The sequence below is a fragment of the Python bivittatus genome, unplaced genomic scaffold (assembly GCF_059951505.1).
Source record: "Python bivittatus isolate LINGU-HERP-01145 unplaced genomic scaffold, Pbiv_v1 ctg000330_np1212, whole genome shotgun sequence".
Taxonomy (NCBI): Eukaryota; Metazoa; Chordata; class Lepidosauria; order Squamata; family Pythonidae; genus Python; species Python bivittatus.
In genome coordinates, this window is record NW_028277058.1 from 49519779 (window position 1) to 49545332 (window position 25554).

Genomic DNA, 25554 nt, shown 5'->3' on the forward strand with positions numbered 1-25554 from the left:
ACAGTAAATGTTAAGGTCTCCTATTCCAGCATGCAAAGTGTTCAAAGTGGTGATCAAAGTCTTCTGATTGTTACCCTTCATACAATATCCCTCATGTGGGCATGACAGTCCCCAGATGTGTAGATTTGGTGGGCTCATCTTGGGAGGGAGTTGGGAGCAGCGTTCTTACATCTTTACATTTGGCACTGAAGGTATGTTGATTATTCCACTGGTTAACTATAAACGACACATTCCTCTTTTTTATTTTTTTTTTGGTTGAAATTGGCTTGGCTTTTTTTCTTTTTTAGTACAATAAAGGATGTGCACTTCTGTATATCCTTATGGACATTAATACAGTTTTTATAACACAAAGTCCCCTTTGCATCTGGTTCTCAAACTCACCTCTCCTCCACTGCTCACTCAAGGCAGTGGCTGCTGTTACCTCTCCGCCCCTGGTGCCCATCGCGTGTATATTTCCTTGTGATAATTGCCCGAAAGAAATTTGTGTGCCTGCTTTCTGATAGTCAGTTAGTCTTTCTACATAATTCCAACCAGAGAAAATTCATGGGGGCTAAGATTTTGGCTTGCCCCCCACCTGCCATTGACAGTGTCACCCTAATATACTGACAATGTCAATTATGTCCTCACTTTGTGTACTAGAATAAAAATACCCCCCTCCTCCCATTAGTCTGATGCTACGGCCACAGTTTCAAGAGACGTTTTCCCACTTGCACCTAACTATGGCACAAACACACCCTGGCCATCTTTTTCCTGCCACATCTCCATGATGATTGCCCCCATGCCACTCAAGCACATAAGGACAGCATTTCAGCTCAGCAGGTTGGAAAGGTCCAAGGCATATAAAATGTATAAGGCTTGGCACCCAGTGTTCGGAATTGGGGTCTGTCAGAGATGGAAAATTTTCTAATTTGGATGGTATAATTAGAGGTGTGCAGAGAGACATCAGGGCAGAACAAGCCCCAGAAAGGAGAGAAAGAGACTGCATGGTGGTTGGGTGGAGAGAGCAACCCTGCCGTGATTGCGTGGCAAGACTGTCTTGTTTCTGGAACACTGAACACCATTTTACTGAATAGGAGGCACCCTATTATGAGGGATAGCTGTGGTCAGTGTGGGGGGTGACATGGCCACACAGATGTGCTTGGGGAGGGGACCTTCCTGTGCCAGTGTGAAACACCCGAGACTCACCTGCCCTACTCCCTCACCTTCAAGACAACTTGAAAAGATTTCAGCACTGCAAGTGTGTTGCCAATTACCCCTCCATTACCCTGTACAGGACATGGGAAAGTAGCAGAAATCCATCGCCATAAAGAAAATGAAAAACTCAACCTTTTTTCACAAACGGCCACCTTGTAGTGCTATTTTCCCCGTTAGGATTATATCTCCTTAATGACAAGGATCTGAGCCATGTTTAAAATCCGTTTACTGAAACAGACAGACTTTATAGTAGGAATGTGCAAACTCCTGTTCTCTAGTTGATATTTGGGACCCCGACGTCCAGAGCCCTTACTGACGGCCAAGCTGTAGGAAAGCTAAAATGCAAAACGTTTGGAGAACACAACTTATTGTACAGGCGATGTGGATTCCTGTTCTACACTCATCCTTCAGGGCTTTCTTCACTTTTAGCACCTACAGCAATTGTGCCCATTGGCTAGTTCCAACATATAAAACTTCAATACAGGTATTTAAAGTCTATCTGCAAACAATAAGTACGCTCTTTGTTTTATGGGATTTTGTTTACTTCTCCCAGTAGGTTCTGGGCAACTTATATTGTATAAAACAACTATATGGCCATAGGGACTTAAATCAGTAGACATTTTCTTTGATTCACTACCTGGGATTTAATTTTGTTGAGTAAAAGATGTCTGGCTACACATCAGACTAGGACTTATTATACCTCCTCACAGTTGATACCTTTTTTGGGAGCACAATTGTGAATGAATTAAATGCAATTTTACATTTGTCATGTGATGTCATTCACGAGGCATGCTTAGCACAAGGCATGCTTAGCATGCTTTTCCTAAATACAGTGGAACCTCAGTTTACGAATTTAATTCGTTCCGTGACTCTGGTCGCACCCCGAATTGGTCACAACCTGAAGGAAATTTCCCCATAAGGTTCAGTGTAATTACCGTTAATCCGTTCTGGCGTGGAGGACAGGGAGGCGGCTATTGCTTGGAGGGAGAGTCCCCCTCCCTACGACCACGTGTCAGGGGCGGAAAATGGCCATGGACCACGTGTCAGGGGCGGAAAAATGGCAACGGACCACATGTCGGGCGGAAAATGGCCGCGGACGGTGTCACGGGAGGGAAAATGGCCGCGTATCCTGTTCGTACCCCGAGGCGGAGTTCGCAAACCGAGGTAAATTTTTGCAGCCAGAGCTGGTCGTAACCCGAAAAGTTAGTTAACAGAGGGGTTCGTAACCCGAGGTACCACTGTATCTGACTTGCTGAGAATTAGGAGTTACAAAGACAGGGAAGCTGTCAGAAGACATGTCCACAAATGCCAGGGAACAAGCCAACCCTGATTCTGTCCCTAGAGCAACTGTACCCAAGTCACAGCTTGGAGGCTTGTAACAGCAACACCATTCATGTTTCAAAAGCAAAAGTGCCACCTTCTTTTTAAGAAGTATCCAGTTCCCATTTCTATGTATGGCAGTAAAAGGACTGCAAAGTGTCCTTCGCTGAAACTTCCTATCCCTAAAATCAGGATGACTGAAGTTAAAGCTCCTATTGCACAAATGGACCCTTTAAACATTCATATACTGTATGTAACCAATGCTTTCTTTGCAATATTCAAGGGAAATAGACCATTTTGCTCTAGAGTCTTTCCTCACTTTGAATTGGTTGTAATTTTCCGGTTCAAAACTCTTTAAGCTCCTTGTCTCCCAGGTGTGGACTAGATATTTTCAGATTTCAATTCCTCCACTTTGGCTTGCTTGCTTTTTCAGTCTCTCTTTCGTCAGTGAACTTGCTTAAAAAAAAAAAAAGACATCCATTTCATCTTTCCATAGGTGAACTTGTAAAAAAAAGAAAAAAAACTGGCTGTGGAGGGCAGACCCCTTGCCCGGAGGGAAAGGAGCAGTCCTAATACAATATTCAGCAGGTAGCTGGAGTGGAGGTGTTTGCTTACAATGAAATGAAGCACAAGCCGAGCACAGCACCTGAGCCGGCGCAAGTCAGAAAATGCGACTCTGGGCACATAGCAGAAGAAGATGCGTAGAGATTGCCTTCCTGGTAGGCTAGAACGTTGTGCCTTCTTGCCCTTAAGAAATGATCAGTGGCCCATACTTGGGCCGGGGGAAGCTGAACAAACAGATCAACCTTAATCTAATCAGCTTCTTCTGAGGAAATAGGAGTACCATTCAAGGCTAAATGAGGCTTTGAATATTAGACGGTGGTTGCAGTGGGCATGTCACAGGTTTGTTTAATATCCAAGGGTGGATTACCCAGACTCATCAAGATACACTGCACACACACAGGCTTTTCTCGCCCCTTTTATATTGGGGTTCCTTTACTTATCAAATCAATATGCACAGTACCAAAAGTGTCCTTCTTTCCACCCAGGCATCCCACCAATAGAGTTTTACCCTAACCTATTTTCTATTGCTCAACTTACTCTTATACTACTCTAACTATTAAACTATTACCATCCCTAGAATATCTACTACTATTTCCAGGTACTAATGCTCCTGGCCTTTCCACATGTCTTGAGTACTACTCTCTCCCTTGCTTCCTTCTGCCTCTCTTCTCCACATCCAGACCACCACCACCACCACCACCACCACCACCACCACCACCACCACCACCACCACCACCACCACCACCACCACCACCACCACCACCACCACCACCACCACCACCACCACCACCACCACACAGCTATTCCACAGACAGGGCTTTTTATACAATCTCTCCCCCATTCGGATGCTGGGGTGTTTAGAATTAAAGGGGCAGACACACAATTCCAGCTGCCTCTTTTCCAACCCTTTCTTCCACAGGGCAATTACATTACTGGACTGCATAAAAAATGAAATCAGCTCTGTTTAAGTCAAGGGAAATGGGGGTGGGGGGGCTTGATAGAATTCCAGCTATTCCTGGAGATTTTACCTATTGTCTATGAGAGGCAGTTCCAAATAGCACCGTTGACATTGATGAACTTCTCATTAGGTCACGAGAATACAGGGAAACTAAAGAAACAGTATCAAATGGCAGATGAATGTTTATCAGTTCTTAAATGACCTGCAGTCTTCCAAATAACATTTACATCTCAGTTTTAACAAAGAAAAATGGTGATTTATGGACAGGCATTTAAGTTCATGATTGCAAGATTCAAGACAGGACAGCTTATTTAATAAAAATATTTAGGGAGATAATTAAATTATCCAATTAATTGTAGGCATTACCACTATCCGCTGAATATACCAACATGAAAATTGTAAGCATTTTTTTTAAATTTCACCTCATATTTGAAATCTGATTTAAAACACAATATCCATGTATTTTGCTCCTTTACAGAGACTGTCTCCATGTACAAAACACATTCCTATGTACCAACTCTTGGTTCCCATGGAATGTATACAGTAAATGTAAATGCTTGCTACTTCAATTGGAGCCTGAACTGGTACCAACCTACTTAGGTTGAAAGATAAGGGTGCTGATCCTTGCTATCATGACCTCTGAGTTTCAGTTTTTCCCAGTGGATAGATTTGTTCAGGCTGCAACTTCATCCTAAGGTACTTGCCTAGGACAGTCAGCGTGGACCATTTTAGCAGACACTTAAAACTATTTCACTAACCAAACATTACCATCCTTGCCCATTAGATGCAGCAACTCTGATTAATCCTTGGATTATTGCTTGGAGAACAGGCTGGTAGCCAGATTCTTTGAGAGCTGAGAAGAATGGATATCTGTCGATATGAAAGAGGATAATACTGAAAATATATAAAGTTTACTTCATTTTAATAAAATATATTTTAGTACCCTGTTTTTTTTTAAGAATGGAAATTCAGAACACCTTACACTTAGGAGGCCCTCCTTCCATACCTTCTTAGCTTCACCAGTGATCGAAAGCTTACAGTTCCCAAGTGGATTATGAAACCTCCAAGGGAAAATGCATTTGCTGAATTTCCATGTGATGCTCCTTTTCTTAACATCTGCAGGGGGTCTTTAGGATAAAAACATGAAGGCAAACTTGGACAAAGAATCAAGCAGATATACTTTAGGAAAACTGTTTAATGTAAAGGTATCACAGATGAGACACTGGTTAATGACCATCCCCAAACTCTCGATAAGGACCCAATAGCAGAGCTTTCAATTCTTGTGTATAGATCCGTTTTGCAAGATCAGAGTATTTTAATCAAACTACTGCCAGGTCTCCTGTCTTCTGGATTGGTTTGCTGTGATGAGGCTACAAACTTCTTTCATTAGCCTAATTCAGTGTTTTTCAAACTTGGCAACTTTAAGATGTGTGGACTTAAGATGGCTGGCTGGGGAATTCTGGGAGTTGAAGTCCACACATCTTAAAGTTGCCAAGTTTGAAAAACACTGGCCTAAGTCATAGACACTGCTGCAAATGCAACTAACTATTCTTTGACTTTATAATAATCCAGCAGGGGAACTAAGAATGATCTCAGTGTGAGATAGAAAGAGTCTGATAACTCACATTTGACACTAAATAAAGGTAATTACCAGCCCCTATTCTCCTTGCAGCTTGCCTGTCATCTGCCTATTTCAGGACTGAAGTATAATAATTATTGTCAAACTAACCATTGCTCTAAGTGGTCTTGAATTTCTGCCACTCTGGAAATTAGGGATACCCTTTGCATACTGATACAACTTTTTGCTGTTCCATGGTGTATTTTGGCTTTGCCTTTATTTGTTTTACTGCAACTGTCAAGATAATCAAGACAAACTAATGACCCAGTGGCCAAAGGATCACCAGAGGACTGCTCAGTTGAGTCTGAGAATCATAATCCAAATAGCAGGGCAACCAACGTGTTATTCTTTCTGGGTATCCAGCTGAGATGAATGCTGTGGTTCCCCAAGTTTTTGCGAAAGAAAATGGATGCTTTAGCAAACAGTGTTTCTAAATTGCCAGGGACAGCAACCCAGGAGGAATGGCTGCATGAAAACAAAAACGAAACAGATGAGATGAAGGGGAACCACTGTCTAGTGGTCCTTGAATCTTGGGAAGGGTGACGATTTGAGAAAAACTCAAAGGGCCTACCGTGGAGGAACTGTGTCCATTAAAACAGTCTGTACCCAAGTCAAGTTCCTTTTTTGCCTTGACAACTCGACAGGACTTACAATTCCAAACACATTTACTGGAAAGTGAAGTCCTTTTAGCTCCTAACTAAGGGCCCCTTGACTTAATGGGAGTCACGTAATCCCTCTGTTGCTCCATTTTGCACTGTTTTATTGATTAATTTATTTCGTGCCCAGCTCTGCCTATGTGCAAAGAGGAGGAATGCTGTGGTTACTTCACGTTAGCATTGCTTCACCCTTCAAAAAGGCAAAAAATGACCACATTTTTAACTCAGTCCTATTATCAAGGTTTTATGACTAGAGTTGGGAGATTTCTATCATGCTCCTTTTAATGACTTCAAGGTGGAGAGGAAGGGCCTTGAACACTGAATAGCAGGACTTCCTGACTCATGCAAGCAAGACAACCCACGCACCAATGTTATATACAATCTCATTTCTCTATGAGTAAGGGACCTTGTCCCACGTCTAAAGAAAGGAGAGGTCACATACTGCTTTTTGTTTTGAAGGCTTTTTTCCCCTAACCAAAGTTAGCTGCCTTAACTTTTCTGCCTTTTGAAGTCAGCCATAATTAGAGCAACATGGAAGCAAGACAATGCAAGACTAAGATCCAGTGATATGGAAGAAAAGTTAAGATCAGCTAACTAGCTTAGCTTGGCCTAGCCCAGAGATATATACAAAGGCGAAGGAGTCTACCTGAGCCAGAACGGAACCAACAAGAAGGTGACAGAACAACTTCTGCATTGAACCTGAGAAATCGTGTGCACTCTGAAAGCGAGAGGGTGGGGTCAGGGAGCTTTAATGTTTAATCCCTTATCTGGGATGAGTTCTTAGCTACTATACATGTTCATCTGAGGAGGACTGCAACAGGCTAAGGAGATTCATGTGGCCAGGAAGACAGAATATAAACTGCAATAATGGATGGGACCCAGGAGGTGAGCCTCCTCTGCCATGGCACTCACCCTGTGGAACATCCTCCCCCCCACGCCCACGGTGAGACAGTTAGCCATCCTATTACTTGACTGATGCAATACCTTTCAAAACAAGCAGCTTGTACATTCTAAATGTTGTAATGCTGGGTGAGGAATAACTCAGAAATGGTTCTCAAATGCTGGACATCATTGTATGTTCCTATGCAGAACAGCAAAGGGGAGTGAAAACCATGGGCAAGATGGTCCTGGATGTTTCCAATACACTAATCTAAGGCCATAGCCAGCTTTGTCATCCCATCCATGTGTTGAATGCAGCGTAGTAACATTGAAAGCCAAATGAAACCTTATCCTTCCCCCACATTTTTTGAGGGGGGGGGAGGTCAAGATAAACTTTTGCTACAATGCTGTTTCCTATGCTGGTCCAACAGATCTGATCTGATTTAATCTGATTTGATTTGATATGATACTGTTTGTTGTTCTAGGCACATTTAAGCATGACACTGATTTACTGGAGAATTATGTAAAGTCTGTGCTACATTCTGCAGCAAAGCGTCTGGCTGATTTGTTTGAGTATGTATTTAAATGAGTGTGGGTTTTGCAAAGACATATCCCTGATAGAGCTGGGAACCGGTTCTCATTTCAGGGTTTGTCATCTTGAGCTGCTCATAGTACTCCTGATAAAGTAGATGTAGAACTTCTAATGGGAAAAAACCACAGAAAATGTCTATACATATTGTTCCAGAGAACAATGTGACACGCAATGGAACAAAATATGGATCCCATGGGCCAAACTTAACCATTTCAAAGGAGACATTCTAGGAGAAGAGCCACTTCAGTCTATGGTGGCAAAAAGTCTGAAGGAGTCTGGTAGCACCTTTTCCAACCGACAAATTTTATCCAAAGGCATACACTTTCTTGAGCAGCAGCTGCTTATTCTTTTCAATAAAATTTGTTAGAAAAAACTCTTTCTCATTTCAAAGGAGAAGCATTACATCATTTTCAACAAAGTAATTGGGTCCCACAGCCATTTCCAAGACTTCTAGCAATCCAATTCACTATTTCAATGAAATGATTAGAAATTATTCAAAGTAACTACAGCTTGGATGTATAGAGATCTTGAAGACCTGGCAGGTGGATTTAAGATTTTGCAGAGGGTCTGCTTAAAACCTTAAGTATTACTACAGCAAGGAAGTGACCGCTGGAGCATCCTCTGGCACTGCTGGCCAAATGAGAAAGGTGGCCTTCAAAAATGACCTTTGGCCAGTGCTCCTAACCATGGACCTGCCTACACCATCAGCTCGGTTTAGGAAATAGAATATCATTTTAATCTCATGCAGTAATGCCCTTCACCCAGAATGCTAACCTAATTTAACTAACAGAAAGAAACCATATTAAGTCTAACATTAACACAGCATGCTTAGACAAAAATATAAAGCATTTATTTGGTTTAGGCTTAACCACCGTGGTTTTTAAACCACCGTTTGTGGTTTAGCATGGTTTGTGAACACAGACCGAAGATACATCAGCTACTCTAGGCAAATTAAAAGGTCAGGTGGCTTCCTGCTGCCATTGGATGAATCCATGCCAGAGGAGCAGGTAGAGATGTCAGCTCAGATGCTAGCAAGCCTTGCCATGAAACAACTACACACCAGCAATCATTTTCAGCAGCCAAGTTCTGGTAGTATTACTGCCCACCAAGAAGCTAGGACTTTGCTTCAAATGGGTAGTTACTGATTCTGCAAAAATTAGGATTCCTGTCCTCATACTCAGAAGTAAACAAAACACCACAAGAAACACACAACATGCTTCTGTTAAGCATATAGAAGCCCAAACTTATGGGGACTTCTTAAATATCCTCCCTAGATACCTGATTTGCAAAATTTTCCCAGGGTGCAAGTTTTAAAAAAGAAGGCATAACAGAAAATCCTCAGTAAGGATCAATTAAAATTTTTGTTTCCTTTTAAAAGTAGGAAAAGGGCAGATTTGGAAATCAAGTGTCCATGAGAAAACCTTTCTGCAACCTCACCTATGAGTGATGGTATCAATCAGGTTCAAGATTCTGAATCTGAAGTGGCCTAACAATAAAGAATTATTACTACTCATTCCCAATTTTAAAAACACTGAAAAAGCAATGGCATCTTACATGCATTTAATGGGTTACAAAATGTAGCTTTTGTCTAAAGTAATTGATTGCAGTGAAACATTCGTCCAAATCTGAATCAGGTCCAAACATAATTTTTTATGCTTGATCTTGTGAGGTCCTAAATGACCTGTCCATGCATTGAAGAACCTACTTTAAAAACAGACTCTTGAAACTGACTTCCACAGAACACTTATAACCCTGGTGCAGCAAACCATAATTCATTACAAGAGTTGAAAGATGGGATATGCTAAGAGCAAAGCCAGTCTGTAAATGGAGACACCCAAGTAGCTATTTTAAAACAAAATGGAGAGAGACAGTGCTCTGTTTGCATGTCTCTTGGAGATGGATGGTTTCCCACTTAATGCCGGAAAGTATAAACAACACTCTTGTTTTTGTTTGCTTTGGAAGACTTTCAGATAAGTACTAAATAACAAGATCTGCAACAAATACAGCTAAAAGCCCAAACTTGCATTTAATCCCAAAGCCAACTTTCAGTTTGATTCAAGCCATGCCATGAAAGAGAGTGTGCCTTTTGTTTTGGGTATGGTTTGGCTTTGTATAGGTTTGTGATAAGGATTTACAAGAAAACTACGATGTTGGATGAGGCAGCTGGCAATAAACATCTGGCCTGTTAGATGGGAAATGGGACCCGATTGGTAGAAAGAAGGTGGAAGGTGCCACAAAGGAACACGTTTCAAAAAAGTTTGTTCCTGTCATTGAACTGAAGTTTCATTACAGTATCTAATGCACTTCTACATTCTAACTATAAAATATGAAATGGATCACTTGCGTGAAAACAATGATGTCATGCTATGTAATAATCGTAGCATTTTACTCTGTTGGATTTTCATAATGAAAACGGCCTTGCTCTCCCTCGTCTCAAAACTGTTGCTCTCCAGTTTTATTGGGAATACAATTTCCACAATTCCATACAGATCATTCTAGGATCTGCCTTAAATAAACCATGAATGAAACACAGGGCATTTTTCGATACTTTATATGCAGTACCTAGCTCATAAGCTAACATCACTCACATCTTAATCTAGCAAGTATGTTTTGGAATATATGCAGCCTTAAACAGTTTTGTTTTCCAACTATCAAGATTCATATGTTAGAAAAAAATGAAGTTTGAACAATTTAACCACTGGAAGAGCATATTGAAAAAAAAGAAATAGAAACCCTCTTTCACCACCACCATCTTCTTTTTCTCCTCCTTTGGAGAACATTAATTTGCAATTGCACTTCAGCTTTAATACACCATTGGAAGATTGTATTCTACATAGCCATGATGGATGCTTCTAAGCGTGTTTTACACTTCAGTAGCTACAACATTAAAAAGTGCCTTCTATTGATTTAGATCGTTGTCCAGCTACTTCAGTATTGTCTGAATTGAGTTGCCTGGATGTGAACAAAGGCATTTTTTTTTCAATACCATTTGAAGATGCCAGGGATTAAGTCCTCAAATCATCTGTATGCAAGCATTGTTCTATCACATTTGCAGACACTTACTAATACATTTACAATATAAACTTCAACAGTAAGAAAAACAGTATCGGCTAATACAGTTTTTTTCAAACTTGGTAACTAAGATGTGTGGACTTCAACTCCCAGAATTCCCCAGCCAGCATCTTAAAGTTGCCAAGTTTGAAAAACACTGGTCTAACACATGACCTATTAAGCAGTTGAGGTCAAACTTATTTTCTTTTGACTTGTTAAACTGGAATAGTTAAAAATGCATTTAAAAATAACTTAATGCTTTTACAGGCTTAGAAGTAAATGCTGTCAAAAATACACTGAAAGGAATTTCTAAGTATCAGCCAAATTTCAGATTTCCTAAATATAGGTAGTTTGGGTAGATCATATTGAAGACGCATGGTACAGTTATCTTATTGATGCTTAGTAGATCTAGACCTGGTCAATATGCAGCTGTACTGGCGTCTAGTGGCCATCTGGAGTTTTGCAGCCCAGATTCAATAGTTGGATTCAATAGCCCTACTCTTGGAACAATATATCAGTTTTGTAACACTTCGGATGTAAAACACTTATCAGCTGGGGAATGTTGGAAGTTGAAGTTCTAGCATACAGAGAGTGTCAAATTGGGGGGAGGCTGGCTTAGGCCAAGGATTTTTCTTTTTCTTTTATTGCTTTAAAAATGTTCTGGTTTCCAATTTAATCCACTTGCAAGAAATTCATGAAGGCAGCTAATTAACCCTGTATAGCCTCATGTAACAGTGGGTGTTTCAGTATGAAAAGATCTTCAGGTGGATTAATATAAGGCAGGAATGTGAACTCTCTTCAGTTCTGAAACACAGAACAAAATCTTGAGCTTGTGATAATGATGCTGAATGTCCAGGCACAATTTTAGAAGCAGATATCCAGGTTCCACCACTGCTGAATGGGCAGGAAGGATCCCAGATGCAACAGCACTGGCCTATAGATGCACAGCCTAAAATTACTTAACTGGATTTTATCATTCTAAATGTCTATTTGTTTAAGTTCTAAAAAACAAACAAACATAGATCTCATAAACCTGAGATTATCCATCACTGCACTAGACTGTACTAGCTATACATGGTTTTAAAAGTTATGTTTAAAAGTAACTATATTCATCAAATACCATGAGCAGTTGGGCAAAAAGAAGAAAACAACACAATTTACTCTTTTCCAAGGAACCCAAATACAATACCAAGAATGTTTTTCAACCTCCCAATGTGCATGAGCCTGAAATACATTTGCACATGTGTGCAACGCATGGCATGAGTGCACAGCCATACCGTATTTCTAACTCAAGCTAAGGTAACCCTAACTTGAAGCTAAGGCCTTCCTTACTCCACAACTCCTTCTTTCCTTGCCTCTTTATGTCTACAAAGCTTTAACAGCTTCATTTTTGCTTATCATGAACTTTCTTTTTTTTTTTTGCAAATTCAGGATTTTCTTATAACTGTCTCAATGCAGCTATTAATTTGTTTGCACATCTATACATTACCAACATATTTCTTAGAAACAAGTACATCTGTAGGATATAATTACTGCACTTTCCATTTGGTTCAAGGTCTAAACGCTGGAGCATTTATTTTATTCTAAAAAATGTATATGTGATACCATGGATTGCATTTGTAGACGTTGTTGTTGTTCAGTCGTTAAGTCGTGTCCGACTCTTCGTGACCCCATGAACCATATTGCGCCAGGCCTTCCTGTCCTTCACTGCCTCCCTGAGTTTGCTCAGTTTCATGCTCATTGCTTCAGTGATGCTATCTAACCATCTCATCCTCTGCCGTCCTCTTCTCCTTTTGCCTTCAATCTTTCCCAGCATCAGGGTCTTTTCCAAAGAGATCTCTCTTCGCATTAGGTGACCAAAGTATCTGAGCTTGAGCTTCATTATCAATCCTTCCAATGAGCAGTCAGGGTTGATTTCCTTTAAGATTGACTGGTTTGACCTCCTAGCAGTCCAGGGGACTCTTAAGAGTCTTCTCCAGCACCACAGTTCAAAGGCATCAATTCTTTGGCGCTCAGCCTTCTTTATGATCCAGCTCTCACAGCCATACGTTACTACTGGAAAAACCATAGCTTTGACTATGCGGATCTTTGTCGGCAAGGTGACGTCTCTGCTTTTTAATATGCTATCTAGGTTTGCCATAGCTTTCCTCCCAAGGAGCAAGCGTCTTTTAATTTCATGGCTGCAATCTCCATCTGCGGTGATCTTGGAGCTCAAATAAATGAAGTCTGTTACTGCTTCCATTTCTACCCCTTCTATTTGCCAGGAATTGATGGGTCCAGATGCCATGATCTTAGTTTTTTTAACATTGAGTTTCAAGCCACCTTTCGCACTCTCCTCTTTCACCCTCATCAAGAGACTCTTTAGTTCTTCTTCACTTTCTGCCATTAGGGTGGTATCATCTGCATATCTGAGGTTGTTGATGATTCTCCCTGCAATCTTAATTCCGGCTTGTGATTCTTCCAGCCTGGCATTTCTCATGATATACTCTGCATATAGGTTAAATAAGCAGGGTGACAGTATACAGCCTTGTCGTACTCCTTTCCCTATTTTGAACCAATTGGTTGTTTCATGACCGGTTCTAACTGTTGCTTCTTGACCCGCATATAGATTTCTCAGGAGACAGGTAAGATGGTCTGGTACCCCCATCTCTTTAAGAATTTGCCACAGTTTGTTGTGATGCACACAATCAAAGGCTTTTGCATGGTCAATGAAGCAGAAGTAGATGTTTTTCTGGAACTCTCGTGCTTTCTCCATGATCCAGCGAATGTTGGCGATTTGATCTCTAGTTCCTCTGCCTCTTCGAAACCCAGCTTGTACATCCGGTAGTTCTCGGTTCACGTACTGCTGAAGCCTACCTTGTAGGATTTTGAGCATAACCTTGCTAGCATGTGAAATGAGTGCAATCGTGCGATAGTTTGAGCATTTTTTGGCATTGCCCTTCTTTGGAATTGGAATGTAAACTGACCTTTTCCAATCCCATGGCCACTGTTGAGTTTTCCAAACTTGCTGGCATATTGAGTGCATCACTTTAACAGCATCATCTTTTAGTATTTTAAATAACTCAGCTGGAATACTGTCATCTCCACTAGCTTTGTTGTTAGTAATGCTTCCTAAGGCCCACTTGACTTTGTAGACATACATGATGCTTTACTAACTTACTCATGAGAAGTAAAGCCATGGGTTGTGTAGACCAGTGTTTTTCAAACTTGGCAACTTTAAGATGTGTGGTCTTCAACAACCATGCTGGCTGGGGAATTCTGGGAGTTGAAGTCCACCCATCTGAAAGTTGCCAAGTTTGAAAAATGCTGATATAGACCAACCCAAGCAACTACTTATAAAAGTACTTGCTCATATATCATGGGCAAATGTAGAGGATTATGTAAGATGCTATGGCATTTTACAGAAAGGCTGCTCTTAAAATAATGAAGAGGTCATTACAAGAATAAGCCCTTGTGCTACATGGTCAAAGGGTATGCCATATATATCCTTCCAGTGGATAAAATTGCTTTTCCCAAACTTGATGGCCTCCAGATGTGTTGGACCTCCACTCCTGTAATTCCATAATCAGCATGGCATTTGGCTATGCAACTGAGAATTCTGGTATTTGAAGTCCAACACCCCGAAGGGCCTTAGGTTGAGGCCTGCAGAAATAAATGATTTCTGTGAATTTACTCTCTCCTAGACACAGCTGGAACTGCTCATCCACTTCTTCCTTTTTATCATTCATCACAGCTGTCCTTACATGAGGAACAGCCTGTCCTACTATAAGAGTGGTATCTAAGCACATCTTAGATAAATCTTTTTTGGGGGAAATTTCATCATTTCCAGCTTTTAACTATGCTTGGATGGGGAGGGTGGAGGAATTTGTACTGGCAGCCAGAAATAAATCTATACTTGCACAATGCTGGTTGTTATTTCTGAATATATGAATACAAAATATGCTGTATTAATTTTCTATATGGAGAGCTAGACAACAGATACATTTGCTTTCATACCCCCTCCTCCTCCACCCTGTTTGGCTTACTTGCCTTACTTACAGGTTACAGTTCAGCCTTGGAACACCTGATTTTGTAAAGTCCGTGCCTCATAACTACACCCAAATGTAGACTGATTGTTTGGGAAGCCTCCTTTCTATTACTGGGATTAATCATTAATTATTAATGCTGTGTTCATATCAGCAATGGCATGACAGTACTTTACAATATTTTATTGGATAAGACCAAAGGCCTTTGTAGTCTAGTATCCTGTTTCTTTCCATGGCCAATAAGAAGCATCTGAGAAGCCTGCAAGCAGGACTGGAGAGGAAGACCTCCATGTGTTCACTAGTTACTGGTGTTCAAAGATGCTGCCTCTGATACTAGAAGAAACATATAAGCACACTTTTAAAATCTCAGATTAGATTATTCCTCTTCATGTCCTTATGGACATTCTCAAAGGTTAGTGAGATAGAATTTAAAGAAGACCCTTGATTGTTCTTCAATTCTAATTTTTCAGGAAGCTTCTCTGATTTCATGTTCCATCTTGGTAAGGTATTTGGGTTAGTGAGGCAACAGTATGTCTCCACTAATCCTGTTAAAAAGACAAAAAAAAATTAACAGAAGCATATATTTCAGTTAATAAGCTAGACCCCTCACAGATGATAGCTGGTGAAGTATAAGATATGGAAGACTGATTAGTATGAAGAGCTGAGCTGTGAATCAAAAAGGCTGAGTCAGATCTCACTCTTACTGTTCCCACAATATGCTTAGCCTAGCCATTAACTCAGTTAAATCTTATCAGTGTTTCTGGCAGAACACAATCACACTGAGCCAAAAATTATCTCTAAGAAGTGCCCAGTTCCCCATGAGCCTTTGCACCAGAAGAGTACTAGCAAGACTTAATGACTTCACTGCTAGAGAGGCTTGTTTTCAACCAAGTAAGCTTGGTTTGAACACTGTGGTCAATCAGTGATTGGGAGGTGTGTCCTGTGCTGCCAAGCATGCAATTAAGTCAGTTGGGTTCCCACAACACAATTAGGTGGAGTTGATTTGATTTTCTATGTGGTTGAGACTGTCTGAACTTAAATCTAATCCCTAAGGGACTAATTGTCCTCTTTTTCATGGTGTTCCCACAACACACTAAACTTCCAATTTATTCAGTTAACCATGTTGTTGAAATAAGGCCATTAGGGCCTCCCTGTGAGGGAGTGAAGTTGGGAAAAGTAGCTGCAGCCAGGCAGAAATGCTTCTCATCCCATTTCCCTCATACATTCATTCATTAACTCACAACCTTACTCACAAGCATCCAAGCTGGTGTTCCAGCTGCCTGTGATAATTGAGCCACACCCTGGTATTTTCTGACATCCAGAGGCAACCTCACCCCACCCAGGCTCTTAGCTTAGAAAAGCAAACACTAAAACAGAGTGGGGAGGTGTGTGTAGGAGGAAAAGTGATAAGCAAATGGTATACAGACGGGGAAGCGGAGGTGATGCCTGGAGACTGGCAGCTATTACAAGCAGGCAAGAGGGCTAACATTCAACTGCCAGGACCACAAGTTATGATGAGCAGCATATCCTGGTGGGAGTCCTGCTTGGAACTTTGCTGAGAGTTCAGTAGCAACCAGAAGAACCACCACCACACTGAAGTAGCACCTCATCCCAACTAGAGTAAGAACATTTGGAAAAAGGCAAAAGTTGTATGCCATTTAACAGACTTACAGACTTTTGCTTGAACTAAACATTAAATGACTGAATATTAAAGATGTATTTACATGGCAACATTACCTTGGAAGATCTAGAAGGGTGAAGAGCAATACTCTGTTGTTGGGGAAGGATTGTGTACAGATTTGCTACGCTGTGGTGCGTCCAGTCCTTGGAAAGCAAAGAATCCTCACACTCTCACAAGCCATTCTCAGCTTTAGTACTTCCATCTGAAAAAGATAATGTTGGCTTATAAGTAGATTGTGCATGTGATTTTACAAGCTAGGGCCTGCCAGAGTCTTGAGCTTCATCTCTCATAACTCACAGCCAGCATTCTTTAGCTCTATTCTTTTGATGTGGTTGTTCTTCCATCATCCAGCTTGCCTTCCTAGGATGCTCTGGACTGGAATATGTAGAGGGAATTGCTGGGAGGGAGAACAATGATCTTTGTCTAGAAGAGTGTTGGGAACCCATCATAAGCATAAGAACACATGCAGGCACAGACATAGTCTGGCCAGCAGGCCCTCAAGCTCAGAAAGAGTCAAAGGTCAATTTGAAAAGTGATTTATTGCCAACAATTTCTGAGAATTGAATCAAAGGAATAGGATAGAAAGGAAGAGGATATGAATCACAGGAAGAAGCGAGAGCACAGATCACTTTTGTGTACTGTTTAACTTTTCAGGACCTCCCAGCATCTCTGCCTTAATGACAGCAATAAAAATAAGGACTGAGGATGGCGCCCACTAAGACTGTATTATGGCCCTCCAGCCATGTTATGTTGGTTAAAGCTGATAAAAGCCTAAAACAAGGATTTTAAAACTATTTGTGTGCCCAACCCCCTTGACTAAACAAACAGAAACCAGATACTCTTGTTTTAGTGTCTGTCATAAGGCCTCAGATGACCGTATTAAGCTTCTTCTGTTGAGCTGGGTCTTTGATGTAACTGGACTGATTCTCTCTCCTTAGTGGCAATGGGCCTCCAATGGAAGTCTAAATCAACTCCATTATATCAACTCTTTTTAAATACTAGCAGTTGTACCTTGGACACTCTGCACACAATGAGTTACTGGCACTCACCTGCTCAAAGTGGTACCAATACTTGAATTACCAAAGTTACATATATTTTACCCTAGTCCTGAAAAACAAAATACCTGTATAAAGATTTTTTTTCAGTGTCTTGTACTGCTGCAAACATGGCTTCTCTATCCATACTTTTAGTTTTTATCTGACATATAGTTTAAGAGGATATCATTAGTGTTACAGATTGCCTCTCTCTTAATATTCTGCTACTGTCTCTTAAATATGCTGCACTCAAGCCACCTAAGAGTTTAAAGATCACCACCAACCCAGTAAACTACATTCAGAATGCAATAGGAAGATGAAAACTGAAGCTTTGGTCTCTCATTTTCTTTCAAGTGTGGTGTTCAAAGGACAACTATATTAGTCTATTGCAGTGTTTCTCAGCCTTGGCAACTTTAAGATATGTGGACTTCAACTCCCAGAATTCCCCAGCCAGCATGCCAGCTGGGGAATTCTGGGAGTTGAAGTCCACATATCTTAAAGTTGCTAAGGTTGAGACACACTGGTCTACTGGAACAAAACAAAAAACAAAAACAGTCTTGTAATGCCTTGAAGGCTAATGCGTTTATTTTCTCCTATGACTTTGTGGATCACAGTCCACCGTTTATGCAATGTTAAATCAGACTTTAAGGTGCAGCAAGACACTATTCATCTGACCACTGAATTCACAAACACATTGGTCACTCAGTGTATCCTGGTTGTTCATCAGTCTTTACCAAGATTTGCGTAGGACCTACAGCTTGTATATCCTGACTCATATTCTCAGACACTGAAGTATTCTGTTAATACCTACTCACCAGTTATGTGTTTAGCTCACACAGCTTTAAAGAGGGATTAGCCTAATACAATTACAGTCAACAACTAGTAGTTATGATGACATATGCTAACCAAGGTAGCAGGAAAGACAAATTTGACACGTTGGGCCAATTTCAGGCAGCAAAATGATTAAATCAATACATGTTTCTCATTAAGTATATCTACTGAAGAATCCAATACAGAGAAGTTCAGAAAAAGACAGTTTTAAAAGAACTAACTATACTAACCAAAACTACTTCTAGTATTTCACCAAAGCAAGCCTGCAGGGAAACCTCTGGGACCTTACACCAGAACAAGGTCTTAACTCTTTGGAAACTATTTGAAGACAAAGGAGATTTCAGAACACAAACCTGTCCCTTTAGGACCTGGGTTAAGCCGCAGCTAGAAAAATGACAATTGATGAATTAATATCTGAGATTACCCAATATTTTCCCCAAAGGTTAGATTTACAAGAGGAAAAGCCACATTGTCACAGGCAGATCTTACTAACATTTGTGTAGTGGAATCAGAGGTAATTTGGGATGGGTGTAGCATTAAAAATCAGGTAAGTCAAGCTGAAAAAGATAGATTACCCAAAAGTTGCCAATGAGTTTGGCTGAGAATTTTCCAGTCCTAGTCCAGTGCTTTAACTCAGTGTCCAGAAGTTTGGATTTCAGTTTTCAAAATTCTCTGCCATGGCCATATTGGGCAGAAAATTCTGGGAGCTGAATTCCAGATATCTGGAAAGTGTCTAGTTTGGGAAAGGCTGTTCTAACACTATACCAGGCTGGCTGTTAGACCTGGCTATGAAGTGTGCTCAGCCCTGATGCTCACTGGATGATTGTGCTAAGCCACCTTAGTTCAATCTAAACTGTTTCAAGAAAGTCTGTGAGATGAATACTGAGCTTAAAGACAACAATACAACATACCATACAAACACATACCCAGCAAGTGAAGCAAGAATAGAGAATGTTTCAAAGTTCTTTCCTATAGCTAACAGATTCTGCTCTCTTATAAGAAACTGCTTCAAGAAAAATATGTGTGCCTTCCCTGCTGAGCATCATGTTAATTGTATAGTTAAATGAACAAAGTTCCTCTTTACTCAAACATTCATTCTCTAAATATTTGCAACGTTCCCAAGCGATTTGGATGAATGATACTGTCTCGCTGTCTTTGCAATTGCACCATTAAGATTAAACCCAAAGAAAATAGAAACCCAGCCCTTGGGAGTTCTATGGATTCTACAAAAGCCTAACATTCTTGGCAATTTTGTTTCATGGTATGTTTAGGGTAGATGGGGAAAGGCCCCACCTGAAGGTCATATCCTATAATCATAGTGCTCTGTAGAACAGAATGGCCAAAGGAAGAGTTACCCTTTTGGGTAGTGGACAATCACGTCTTTTGTTCAGATCAGTTCTCCAATCCTTAAAGGGCCCCAGTTTGGGATGACTTCAGACAGCCACTGCCAAGCAGAGCAGACCAAGTACTCTTTGGGTGTGGCTGTGTGATGCAGTTGGGCTACAGCTTATACACCTGGGGATGTAAACAACAATTTGTCTCCTGGGGAAAATGAGAGAAGATAAATGTTATGAATTGCATCTGGCTTTCCTTTGAAGTGCGTTTTGAATGATGACTCAGTCATTCCTGAATCATGAAGGGTGTCTTCCACACGTCAGTGATGCTCTGTTGTTCCCAGACATCAAAATGGAAGACTCGTGTTGGCTTTCTCAGCCATTCTTTCTCACCAGCTCTTTTTTCCTGCAGACTAGGTGTACAACCTGGATTATGATGGAGGTTTGGTATTATGGTATTCCCATAATAGATTTGACTCAATCGAATTAGCTTAACTTGTGCTTTACAGCATCTGTTTGGGGTTAAATCTAACTCTCAGTGTGTTAATTGACTGGGTCAATTGACTCCTTTTGGACTCCATTTTAGTACTCCCACAACACACAATCCCTTGACAAAATTGAGCATGTTTTTTGGGAACAGGGCCCAAAACAATCTTGTGACATCTTACAGCCTAAAACATCACACAAATCTTTTTGGACCACATATCATTTCATTAGTTCCACAAAATAGTCCTGTAAGTACAATGTATGCGAATACATACATACATGCACACGTGCACACAGACACTGAGTATTTTATACTTCCCAGTAAGTGATGTATTAACTATAGATTTGCACATGGCACTACAGCACATTTTGATGGAAAAAGCCATGGTTTGCTGGATTCACACAACACATTAAGCTGCAGATCAGAGATGTCCAATATTTTGGAGGCTGGTGTTTGCATTTAAGATACACATGTTTCAGAGCCAGTGTGGTATAGTGGTTAGATATTGGCCTGGCACTGGGGAGCACAGTTTCTAGTCCAGCCTCAGCCATGGAAGCTCACTGGGTGACTTTGGGCCAGTTACTCTCTCTCAGCCTTGCAAGGTAGTCCAGACAGGAACCACCCCCAGATGAAGTAATTCTACTTTATTGTAAGGTTACATTATCAAAATCTTGCAAGTCTGAAAGTACATTTTTCGCCTATCATATTTGCAGCCCAATAAGCTAGGAAGGGTCCCTTCTCAGATGTCCCTTCTCTTAGCTCACATTCCTTTTGTGGGCTAAGCTGCCTCTTATCCAACTATTCCCCTGGCTGCGGCTGTTCCCCAAGGTCATTCCCACATACCATTACATTCTCAGCTCGACCTACTTCATAGGTGGTGGTGGTGACGAATTTGAGGAGGGAGTACTGTGTACTGCTCCAGAAGGTGGGATTTAAATCAAATAAATAAAAAGCATACAATATCTAGGCTGCACAAATTCAGACAACCACTAGATGGTAACAAAGAGATACAGGACACTTTGTTTGCTGCCATCTAGTGGTCATCCAGATTTTTGTAGCCCTGGTATAAGTGTGTATCTTGTCATGTTACACATCAAGGCTGGGATTATTCAGGTTTGCTCCTATTTTACAAGTGGGATGTTTGGGGAGATTTCTTTGCAATTTTTAAATTACAATAAATGGACATTAAAAGTTTTTGTTTTACCCAAATCACGTCAGAATGGTATGAAATTCTATCACTTATTTTCAGCAACTGACATTGAAGGAAAGTCCACAGGTCTAAAAAAAGAGGTTCTGTGAACATGCAAATCTCACACTGCCCATCCATGCCATTAACCACAATGGCTGAGTTCACACAAGATGCTAAGCCCAAACCATGAAACCACATTATGGCTTACCACAATGTGTGAATCCAGCTACATAGGCACACACATGAAAGATTTAAATTTGTTGTGAGATGGCAAGCACCAAACAAAATGTTGGGATTGGAAAAAAATAGACCAAAAGACTGTTTGATGTGGTCTCGTTATATACCCTCCAGCAACAAGCATTTCATCGAGAGGAAGTGGTTAACTTCTGGGCAGATACTTCCACAATAGCAGCTGCCTTTTGATGCCAGGTTTAGCATCTTATCTATACTTAAAGTTTTTTTTGGAGAAAAAGTAAGACTCCAGTTGCCATACTGCCAATGATTCTCAACTGGACAACTTTTTAATCTGTACTAGGTAATTACAAATTTTGCTGACAGCAGTCACAGTACATAATAATTTTATGTAAAATAATATTTATAATGCCCTTTAAACTCATACACAACCACTGCAAGCTGAGCCTTTAGGACGGTCTATGTCAGCTTGATGAAGTATTCTCTCCAAGTGCTGAAAGAGCCACAGTGATCTTCCCCAACCCAGTGCCCTCCAGATCTGGAGAGCATCAGGTAAAGGTAAGGTTGTATTTGAGGCTATCAGAACAACAATAACAATATGGTTCATTGCCAGGATGAAGGAAACATACTAGAAATTCATCAGCTATCAAGGGATCACTTTGATTTTACTAGTAAAAGAAACATGTTGATTCCCCCTTCTTGGTATTGAGTTGGTATATCTCAAATGTTCCAAGATAATTTAAAAATAAAGTGATTGTAAAATTGTGTGCTCTTGACTTATGTTCACCAACATCCAGATTATCTGATATGAGTCTGTTCTACCGTGTCATTTGTGCACTGTTCATTCATGAACCATAAGGTAAGAACATGCAGAATAGCAATTGTAGGATGAATAGCTGTGAAAATATGTGTGTCTATGTGCTATACTATTTTGGCTTCAGCTGTTTCCTGGCCAGTAATAATTTTAACAAGGTGGCTATGTAGTTCACAACACAATAGATCAAAATAGAAAATATATGTTGTTTCCAAGATGCTGAATCCCTAAAATTAATTTCCCATCATAATTCCTATGTTTTCCCCCTCATCTAGGAAAAGTTATTTAAAAAGTGAAAAAAATAGACTGCTATAATTCTCATTGAAATCTGTGTTCCTAACAATGATGCATTTAAGTAACTGTAGACTCTCTTTAAGGCAAACTCTTTTTTAGAGGCTAGCAGGTTATTTCTTCACTCCAAAATATCTTAAACCAGTTCTGATGTGCCTGGCTTGGATGGTTCTCATCCTGTTGAGTGGAACTCTAGATTTTTCCCCTAAAGGCCTGCCCTAATGATAACATTAGCAGTTTAAGAAACTTCCTGAAAGACAATATGTTCAGGCTTAAATTCCCCAATAAAAGGATAGCATGGCCAGTGAAAGAATGGCATATGTTTAGGATACAGAGGAATAAGATGCAGTTGGAGAAATGATAATGTTTCCATTAGAAAATGGAAAGAGCAATACAGTAGTCTACTCAAATTACATTGGAGTATAATTTAGTACAGATGGATTTGGGTATTTCTCTGGGTAGTTTTCCAAATGCATAAAGGATAAAGTTTTTACTGAGAACTTACAAAAGTGAGGAAAGGGAAACAAGAAGTTGCCCAACAGAGGAGAAGCTGTAGTTCACTGGTAGATCCCATCTCTGAGTGCTGAAAGTGCCAGTCTCAACCCTTGCTGTTTCCTATTTAAATGATCTGGTACCTTCCAATATATTTGACTCTACTTTATAATTCCAAGCCCTATCTCTGTTGTCTAAGAGGGATGGGAACTGTAGTTACAAAGCCCAGAGTCACTCCACAGTGAGATGGGCAGTGACAAATTTGAAATATAAATAAATAAATAAAATACAAAGACCTAGGGGGCATGATGTTGAGGAAGGCCAGTTGATTCCATGTATAGTCATCAGGAAGTGTGTTCGCTTTGTCATTGATGAAAAAAGAATGTTGCCCTCCCAAGAAACCTGAGTGTCTCATCATTGGTGTTTCCCAGAAATCAGACCAGACAGTTTGCCTTTCGTGATCCAGTATAATCTAAGCAATGTTTTTTAACTGACGGCAGATGAGAAACTCTTCCACCGTGCCTGTGTTCTGGAAATTCCCACGAGCCACATCATGCCAAACTATTAGAGCTGGTTAAACCAGAACATCTTTTTCCATGACTCCACAGGTCAGTGTGGAAAAACTGTAGACGGTATACAAGTTTGGTGCTGATTCCAGAAGCAAAAGATCCAATCAGTTTTACCACACTGGTAGACAAACCACTTTGGCACTTGAAAAGCATTCGGGTTAGGAAGTGGTCACTCAGAATTACCCTTTTGGGATCTGCCAATCATTCACAGGTCACATGGGCTTTTTCCACAGTAGAGACGGTGGCTGATTCCCACACAGAAAGAGTTGGAAATGTGTTGTTTGCAAGGCCAGATAAGGACTGATGCTAATTGCTGAAGGCTTTTAAAAAAAAAAATAGAAAAAGGAAAGGAAAAGAAAGGAAAGGAAAGGAAAAAAAATCAACAGCAGGATAGTTTTTTTCCCCTTTTTTGTTTGTCTGCCTGATAGAGAATGGAAGGGCTTCCTCTGTTCCCTAGTTTTTACCCTGTTGGAAGCCTTCCAGTTCCACAAAAAAAAAATTAAGTGATTCCTTATCTTTTTCCCAGCCTGCTATTGCCATTTTTAAAAGCAAGAATGAGGAGGATGTCAGAGAGTAAAAAGTATTTTTAAATACTTTCCATAGTACTTAAAGGAACCTCTCTATCTGAGCTACTGGTGGCCTTTAGAGGACCTTCTTCAAGACCGCTCCCTACAGAGATGTGGTATGTGCCACTTGAGGACAGCCCTTGTTAATGGTTGCTCCCAACTTTGGAATTCTTCTCCCAGAGATAGATATTTCACACCTATTCTATGGTCTTTTAGGTCTCAGGCAATGGCCTTTTCTTTCTCCAAAGACTTTATGTTCTAATTTTTGTATTCGTGCTGCAAGATAGTTAGAAAAATTTATCATTGATATTTTCAATTGTCGCTGCTTAGAGTTGCTGCAATTTGTTTTAAGGGGCATCTTGTTTTGAAGCTTTTATTTATTTATTTTAATATTTCTCCCAGACTTTTTATGCTACTGTTAATTCATATTTTTGTATAGTTGTTTTGTCCTTTTTGAGATATTTGGTCATAAGCTGCCTGGGGGAAGCCCCGTTTGAAAAGCAACATATACATTCCAAAATAAAGAAATAAGAAGAAATAGAAATCATTTGTTTTTTAATTTTGGATATAACAGAAGCAATTACCTAGACAAGAGGTGGGCTCCATATCACTGGATGTGTTCGAACAGAATCTAGATAGCCATCGGTCATGGATGATTTAGTTTGGATTCCTGCAACACGTGGTGGGGGGTCGGGGGGAGGAATTCAATGACCTACAAGTCTTTTTCCAACTCTAGAACTCTTAAGCTATTGCAATATGTGCGTTGCCACCACACGACAGAGAGCATAATGCACACCTGCAATTTTGAAGCAGCTATGAGTTGACAGATTTTTAGGCTGCATGGCTCAATCATGATAGAGAAATAGCTCCTACGTTGCTAGAAAATGGAAAGGAATAGAACATATCCTTATGACGTTATGAGGACTATAAAGAAAATTGCCTTAGACTGGATTCTTCTTTCACAGCTTGCTTATGATGCAAGAGGAAGGAAATGGAGGGGCATATTCCTTCACAACTGAGAACTCTCTTCATTACTATATAAGGAAAGTAATAGCTACCAGGGCAGGACCATTTCTACTCCTAACCTCATCTAACCTTTTTAACCCTCCTGACATCTGTGTCTTGGGTGTACAGTCAAAGTTAAAGTCACCTCCTGAAAGCAACCTCCTACCACAGACTTCAAGCATGGACCTGCAGTAGTCAATCACTCTCCAAAC

At 40.4% G+C, this 25554-nt stretch overlaps 1 long non-coding RNA gene across 1 annotated transcript; it reads right to left on the minus strand.

The window, feature by feature from the left end:
- Window positions 1–80: 80 nt before the first annotated feature.
- On the minus strand, window positions 81–12635 carry LOC112541620 (uncharacterized). The gene is made up of 3 exons (XR_003085609.2): window positions 4795–12635; window positions 4107–4186; window positions 81–2970 (listed from the first exon to the last, which is right to left on the minus strand). It is a non-coding gene; the product is annotated as an uncharacterized LOC112541620 (long non-coding RNA).
- Between the last annotated feature and the right edge of the window lie 12919 nt (window positions 12636–25554).